This window comes from Bombina bombina, chromosome 7 (genome assembly GCF_027579735.1).
Source record: "Bombina bombina isolate aBomBom1 chromosome 7, aBomBom1.pri, whole genome shotgun sequence".
Classification (NCBI taxonomy): Eukaryota; Metazoa; Chordata; class Amphibia; order Anura; family Bombinatoridae; genus Bombina; species Bombina bombina.
Window position 1 is genome coordinate 441,031,560 of NC_069505.1, and position 8,314 is coordinate 441,039,873.

Here is an 8,314-nt window from a genome sequence, read left to right on the forward strand (position 1 = left end):
TTCTCCCTCCCCCTGTCTCTCTCTCCCCTGTCTGTCTCTCTCTCTCTCCCCTCTGTGTCTCTCTCTCTCCCCTCTGTCTCTCCCTCCCCCTCTGTCTCTCTCTCTCTCCCATCTGTGTCTCTTTCTCTCTCTCCCCTCTGTCTCTCTCTCTCTCTCTCCCCTCTGTCTCTCTCTCTCCCCTCTGTCTTTCTCTCCCCTCTGTCTCTCTCTCTCACACACCTCTGTCTTTCTCTCTCTCTTCCTCCCCCTCTGTCTCTCCCTTTCTCCCTCCCCCTGTCTCTCTCTCTCCCCTGTCTGTCTCTCTCTCTCCCCTCTGTGTCTCTCTTTCTCTCTCTCTCCCCTCTGTCTCTCTCTCTTCTCTCTCTCTCCCCTCTGTCTCTCTCTCCTCTGTCTCTATCTCTCACCTCTGTCTTTCTCTCTCTCCCTCCCCCTCTGTCTCTCCCTCCCCCTCTGTCTCTCTCTCTCCCATCTGTGTCTCTTTCTCTCTCTCCCCTCTGTCTCTCTCTCTCCCCCCTCTGTCTCTCTCTCTGCTCTGTCTCTCTCTCTCTTCTTTCTCTCCCCTCTGTCTCTCTTCCCCCCTATGTCTGTCTCTCTCTCCCCTCTGTGTCTCTTTCTCTCTCTCCCCCTCTGTCTCTCTCCTCTCTCTCTCCCCTCTGTGTCTCTCTCTCTCTCCCCTCTGTCTGTCTCTCTCCCCTCTGTCTCTCTCTCTCTTCCTCTGTCTCTCCCTTTCTCCCTCCCCCTGTCTCTCTCTCTCCCCTGTCTGTCTCTCTCTCTCTCCCCTCTGTGTCTCTCTCTCTCCCCTCTGTCTCTCCCTCCCCCTGTCTCTCTCTCTCCCATCTGTGTCTCTTTCTCTCTCTCCCCTCTGTCTCTCTCTCTCTCCCCTCTGTGTCTCTCTCTCCCCTCTGTCTTTCTCTCCCCTCTGTCTCTCTCTCTCACACACCTCTGTCTTTCTCTCTCTCTTCCTCCCCCTCTGTCTCTCCCTTTCTCCCTCCCCCTGTCTCTCTCTCTCCCCTCTGTCTCTCTTTCTCTCTCTCTCCCCTCTGTCTATCTCTCTCCCCTCTGTCTCTCTCTCCTCTGTCTCTATCTCTCACCTCTGTCTTTCTCTCTCTCCCTCCCCCTCTGTCTCTCCCTCCCCCTCTGTCTCTCTCTCTCCCATCTGTGTCTCTTTCTCTCTCTCCCCTCTGTCTCTCTCTCTCCCCCCTCTGTCTCTCTCTCTCTGCTCTGTCTCTCTCTCTCCCCTCTGTCTCTTTCTCTCCCCTCTGTCTCTCTTCCCTCTCTCTCTCTCTCTGCCCTCTGTCTCTCTCTCTCCACTCTGTCTCTCTCTCTCCCCTCTGTCTCTCTCTCCTCTGTTTCTCTCTCTCTCCCCTCTGTCTCTCTCTCTCCCTCCCCTCTGTCTGTCTCTCTCTCTCTCTCCCCTCTGTCTCTCTCTCCCCCTCTGTCTCTCTTTCTCTCTCTCCCCCTCCCTTCTGTCTCTCTCTCTTCTTTCTCTCCCCTCTGTCTCTCTTCCCCCCTATGTCTGTCTCTCTCTCTCCCTTCTGTGTCTCTTTCTCTCTCTCCCCCTCTGTCTCTCTCCTCTCTCTCTCCCCTCTGTGTGTCTCTCTCTCTCCCCTCTGTCTGTCTCTCTCCCCTCTGTCTCTCTCTCACACACCTCTGTCTTTCTCTCTCTCTTCCTGTCTCTCCCTTTCTCCCTCCCCCTGTCTCTCTCTCTCCCCTGTCTGTCTCTCTCTCTCTCCCCTCTGTGTCTCTCTCTCTCCCCTCTGTCTCTCCCTCCCCCTCTGTCTCTCTCTCTCTCTCCCATCTGTGTCTCTTTCTCTCTCTCCCCCCTCTGTCTCTCTCTCTCTCCCCCCCTCTGTCTCTCTCTCTCTGCTCTGTCTCTCTCTCCCCCCTCTGTCTCTTTCTCTCCCCTCTGTCTCTTTCTCTCCCCTCTGTCTCTTTCTCTCCCCTCTGTCTCTCTCTCTCTTCCCTCTGTCTCTCTCTCTCCACTCTGTCTCTCTCTCTCCCCTCTGTCTCTCTCTCTCTCCTCTGTTTCTCTCTCTCTCCCCTCTGTCTCTCTCTCTCCCCCTCTCTCTCCCTCCCCTCTGTCTGTCTCTCTCTCTCTCCCCTCTGTCTCTCTCTCCCTTCTGTCTCTCTCTCTTCTTTCTCTCCCCTCTGTCTCTCTTCCCCCCTATGTCTGTCTCTCTCTCCCCTCTGTGTCTCTTTCTCTCTCTCCCCCTCTGTCTCTCTCCTCTCTCTCTCCCCTCTGTGTCTCTCTCTCTCTCCCCTCTGTCTGTCTCTCTCCCCTGTCTCTCTCTCACACACCTCTGTCTTTCTCTCTCTCTTCCTCTGTCTCTCCCTTTCTCCCTCCCCCTGTCTCTCTCTCTCCCCTGTCTGTCTCTCTCTCCCCTCTGTCTCTCTTCTCTCTCTCTCCCCTCTGTCTCTCTCTCTCCCCTCTGTCTCTCTCTCTTCTCTCCCTCCCCCTCTGTCTCTCCCCCTCCCATCTGTGTCTCTTTCTCTCTCTCCCCTCTGTCTCTCTCTCTCTCCCCCCTCTGTCTCTCTCTCTCCGCTCTGTCTCTCTCTCTCCCCTCTGTCTCTTTCTCTCCCCTCTGTCTCTTTCTCTCCCCTCTGTCTCTTTCTCTCCCCTCTGTCTCTCTCTCTCACCTGTCTTTCTCCCTCCCCCTCTGTCTCTCCCTTTCTCCCTCCCCCTCTGTCTCTCCCCCTCTGTCTGTCTCTTTCTCCCCCTCTGTCTCTCTCTCCCCTCTGTCTCTCTCTATCTTCTCTCTCTCCCCTCTGTCTCTCTCCCCCTCTGTCTCTCTCTCCCCCCCTCTGTCTCTCTCTCCCCCCCCTCTCTCTCTCTCTCCTCTGTCTCTCTCCCCTCTGTCTTTCTCTCTCCTTCTCCCCTCTGTCTCTCTCCTTCTCCCCTCTGTCTCTCTCTCTCTCTCCCCTATGTCTCTCTATCCCTCCCCCTCTGTCTCTCTATCCCTCCCCCTCTGTCTCTCTCTCTCCCCCTCTGTCTCTCTCTCCCCTCTGTATCTCTCTCTCCCCTCTGACTCTCTATCCCTCCCCCTCTGTCGCTCTATCCCTCCCCCTCTGTCTTTTTATCCCTCCCCCTCTGTCTCTTTCTCTCTCTCCCCCTCTGTCTCTCTATCCCTCCCCCTGTCTCTCTCTCCTCTCTTTCTCTCTCTCTCCCCTCTGTCTCTCCTCTGTCTCTCTCTCCCTTCTGTCTTCTCTATCTCTATCCCTCCCCCTCTGTCTCTCCCTTTCTCCCTCCCCCTCTGTCTCTCCCTTTCTCCCTCCCCGTCTCTCCCACCCCCTCTGTCGCTCTCCCTCCCCCTGTCTCTCTCTCTCCCCTCTGTGTCTCTCTTTCTCTCTCTCCCTCTCTCTATCCATCTCTCTCTCCCTGTCTCTCTCCTTACGTGTCTCATTCTCCCCCATGGTCTCTTTCTCTGTCTCGTCTCTCTACCCTCTGTCTCTCTTTGTCTCTCTCTCTCTCCCCTCTGTCTCTTTGTCTCTCTCTCCCCCTATGTCTCTCTGTCTATCTCTCTCTCCCTGTCTCTCCCACCCCTCTGTCCAATGTACATCTAATATATAATTTCCTTCATTCTCTTGATATCCTTTGTTGAAAATCATATCTAAATATGCTCAGTAGCTGCTGATTGGTGGCAGCACAATAGATACCTCATGTGATTGGCTCACCCATGTACATTGCTATTTCTTCAACAAAGGATATCTAAAGAATGAAGGCATATCCTAGCCAGTGTCTCACCTGCCTCTGACCATAAAGGTAATTTGAAACAAAAATATGAGCTAAAAAGCTAAGTGAGATGTCTCATAGGAAAATAAAGTGGCTAAATATAATAGTGACAATGCAACACCTCTATTAGAGGACAACCCCAAAAGAAAGAGTAATATGAGGGTAATGTTGTCATAATAATATAATGAGGATCTATGCAGTTCACTTAAACATTGAGCCAGAATAATACAATCACAAGAATACTTTAGGGTCAATACTGTCATGATATCATACCCTTAACTTTGGGACTGTCCTCTGATGTTGGTGTTGTGTTTTAAGACTTGGTATAGTTGCATGCTGCATATGATTGTGCAAAGCTTTAAGGGTTTAAATTTTTTAGCTAAGTTCAGTCAACATAATACCAACCCTACACAATACCAAACTTACATATATGCAATAAAGACACAACACTCAAAGTTGGGAGAAAAAAACACCTCCCCAACGGGGAGAGGGGTTGCTTTACTAACTAAGTAAATAAATAACTTTAATACTGCATCGCTACCCAGCTGGCAAGATGATCTTGTTCTTTTTTTTTTTAAATATGTTTATTTATTTTTCCATCAGTATCAATATAACTGTAACAGAGCTCATTTGCTCATATTTTGCACCACGCAGGGTAAGAAAGAAATTTTTTTTTCCAATCATGTATACAGAAATAAAAAGATAAATATCTAGCATTTATACCTAGATAATAACCAGGTTCCGTGCCCATTACCTTATGGACATCACACAGTAAATAAACATTGTAAGTAGGCTAAAAAAACAAACAAAATGCTGTGTTGCGTCTAAATACAATTATTACATTTTGTTCTCATTAACCAGATCGGAAAAAAGAAGGAGAGAAAGAAGAAAAAAAAAAAAAAAAAAAAAAAAAAAGCCACCTCCTCCTCCACCACGCCACGTAAAGGTGTCTTATAATCTAAGAGTCCCCCAATTTTTCAAAGCCAGGATACTGGAAATAGTTCTCTTAATATCAGACCTTCAAAGTAGTCTGTTTTGTGGAATGCCTTAGTAAGTATATATTGCATGGGAAGTGTATATGTCTGGATAATATTTTCCCATTTATTGAAAAAGCGTTGGGTTGGTTTATTGTGTAGGTTTGACACATTATATTGTTCGAATATGATCTGTTGTCTTACTGCTTCTAGGAAAATCTTAAAAGGTATTGTTCTGGTCTGCTTCCAATTTCTTAGAATTAAATTCCGACCTATAAGTATAATAGTATTGACCAGATCATAGTTCTGGGCTGTTATGTTTAGAAAAAAAATGTTTATAGGTTCCAGGACTAAATGTTCAGGGCAAAATTTATTTAGCCAAAAGTTAACCTTCTGCCAAAATTGCCTTATTTTGGGGCATAACCAGAAACAATGCATCAGATCAGCCCTAGGCATTGAGCATTTGTGGCATATTCCCGAGCTTTCTGAAGACCATGCTGCCAATCTTTTTGGCGAAATATAGGCGTTGTTAAGTAATTTTAGAAAAGATTCGTGCCAGGAGGAATGGAGGGGGGCTTTAATCAGCCATTGGATACCCTTCTTCATGTGATCCCCGTTAAGTTCTGGGAAATGTTTTGCCCAATAACCTATATATTGTTCATTATTTAATTGACCTTGTTTTGCCAATAAAATTTTGTATAATAATGATATTGAGTGTTTTCCTTGCTTGTATATATTGATATAGTCTCCAATTTGTTTAAAACCTACTGGCCAATTCCCTAACTTAGCTTTCTTGTTAGCAAAGTGACGTAGCTGGAGATATGCGAAAAAGCTCTCCTTCTTGGGGAGATCAAATTCTCTAGCAATACTCTCAAAGGTTCTTAAATTAAACCTTTGGTCAAAGACTTGTAGAAATTTGTCAAATCCTTTATCCGCCCATTCTTTAAATACCTGATAGTCGCATCCGGCTATAAACTCGGGGTTCCCTCTGATCGGAAGATAGGGGGAAATAGAAAAGTTAATTTTAAGATATTTACATGTCATTTGCCATGCTTTGATCACGTTGTATATACTGATAAACCTTTTGGTGCTGTCTGGGAGTTCTATAAGAGTGCAATGTAAAATTGCTTTACAAGCAAACGGATATATTAAGCTCTCTTCCAGAGTTAAGTTAGTTAGTACCTCGGTTGACAGAAGCCAATCGACCGCATTCCGAGCCAAGATGGCCATGTTATATAATCTAATGTCCGGGAAAGCTAGCCCCCCATGTTCCCTCAGTTGTGACAATTTTTTAATGGCTATCATGTGTCGCGACTTGCTCCAAAGAAAGTTAGCACATAATTGATTGAATATTTTAATGTCTTTTACCTTAATGAATAATGGTAAATTATTCATAATATAAATTATCTGAGGGAATAGGATAGATTTAATCATAGCTATTTTAGCAGACAAGGAAAATAGGGAGTAGTGCCCATCTTTGCAACTTGCTTTTAAAGTCGTGAAAAGAAGGGCGTAAAGTTAAGTCTATACCAACAATTAGGATCTTTATGTAACATGATTCCTAGATATCTAATCTGCGTAACCTCTCTTAGCTCATATTGTGTCTTGCTATCCATGTTTTTGTATATCCATAGAATCTCTGATTTAAGCGTATTGACTTTATAGCCCGAAATACTACTAAATAAATCTAATGCCTTGAACGCAGTAGGGATATTTCTATGTGTTTGTTGGAAATAGAGAAGTAGATCATCAGCATATAAGGCAAGCACAAACTTCTGAGATCCAATCTTTATTCCCTCCAATTCTTGTCTGAGATAAATTGCTAGTGGCTCAATGGCCACATTAAATAGGAGGGGTGATAAGGGACACCCCTGGGCGCGTTCCCTTCTCTAATCTGAAAAAATCTGATTGAGTATTGTTAACCAGTATCGAAGAGATGGGGTAGTTGTATATGGCTTTAATGAATTCAATCAATTTACCTGAGAAGCCAAACTTTTCAAGGGAAGTATACAAATGTTCCCATATTATAGAGTCAAATGCCTTCTCCGCGTCGACCACAACCATAGCAAGATCATCATGATACGCTGGTTTTTCCTTATGCAATTTGTTCCAAAAATATTCTATTAGCATATATGTTTTACGAATGTTTTTTGTTGGTGATCTATCATACATAAAACCGGCCTGATCTTGATGTATAATTTTACAGAGTATTTCCTTCAAACGATTTGCAATTATTACTGTTAATAGTTTATAGTCTGTATTCAACAGAGAGATAGGTCTGTATGACCCTGGATCTGATAAGATTTTGTCTTTTTTTGGGATAAGGGTTATGATCGACGCGGAGAAAAATCGAGACATTATTTTCCCATCTATGAAATATGAGTTAAATAAACAAGTCAGTATGGGTGCTATATCTGTCTTCAACATTCTATAGAACTCCGCCGGGTATTTGATCAGGCCCGGGAGCTTTTTCCAAGTTTAGAATCTTCAATTGCTTTTATGACTTCGGCTAACGATATGGGATCATTTATTGACTTAGCTTGCTCTGGTGTAATCTGTGGACACTCAATCTTATCCCAGAATATCTTACTTGCTTCTGTATCTATAATTTTGGCAGCATATATGTTCTTATAATAGTCTAGGAAAACCTTACTAATATCGTTCGTTTGGGTGAAGTTCTGACCTCCCCAACTAATATTCCCGATCACATTCTTCTGGTTCCTAGCTTTGTCTAGCCTGGCCAAATATTTAACAGATTTCCCATAGCGTCCGCCATAAATAGCGCTCATTCTAGCTTCCTGCTGTATATTTTTTGCAGCCATAAATAAATCTCTTTCTTGGCGTGTGCACTATGATACTTATCCCAGTACTTTTTTAATGGATTATTTATATAGTTTTGGTATGCCCTCGAGACCGTTTTTGTCAATTGATTTTCCCGAGCCCTAATCTTTTTTTTTTTGCTGACCATGTATAATTGATCTCCCCTCTTAGAAAGGCCTTTGCTGCCTCCCAAAACACCTCATATTTATTCGCATAACCTTGATTATTTATACAATACTCACGCCACTTGCTCTTTATCCACATTTGAAATGCTTTATCATTTATCATATACTTTGGAAAATAAAAATTATTTCCTTTGATCCCCTGGCAAGATGATCTTGTTCTAATTAACCCTCTAAGGGGTGTGGCCGCCCTGGGAATGAGGACGCCCTCATTCCGCCTACGTCTCCGCCCAAGGAAGATCGACCAGCGAGCCGACCTATCCCTAGCCCCCTGTGACTAGGGTCCTGATCGCCCGCTGTACTTTCCTTCTATGATGCTACGACCAATTGGAATTTTATGCCACACCCCTTTCCGCAACACTTGGGAAAGCATGCCGCCATGCAGACCCCCAACCTAACAATTTAGGGTTAAAGGAGTCTCCAACACTGGATAGTCAACGGTCCCCCAGCCAAAAGACTGTTAGTTCTGAAGGGAGACCCCATACTACCATTTAGCTCCTCTGGGCTTACAAAGGTCCACATGACTATGTAGCCCCCCGCCAAAGGAAATTGAGCCAGCTGCCTTAGAACTGCACACCTCCATCTGCTTCAGAACCTGTAAAAGAACG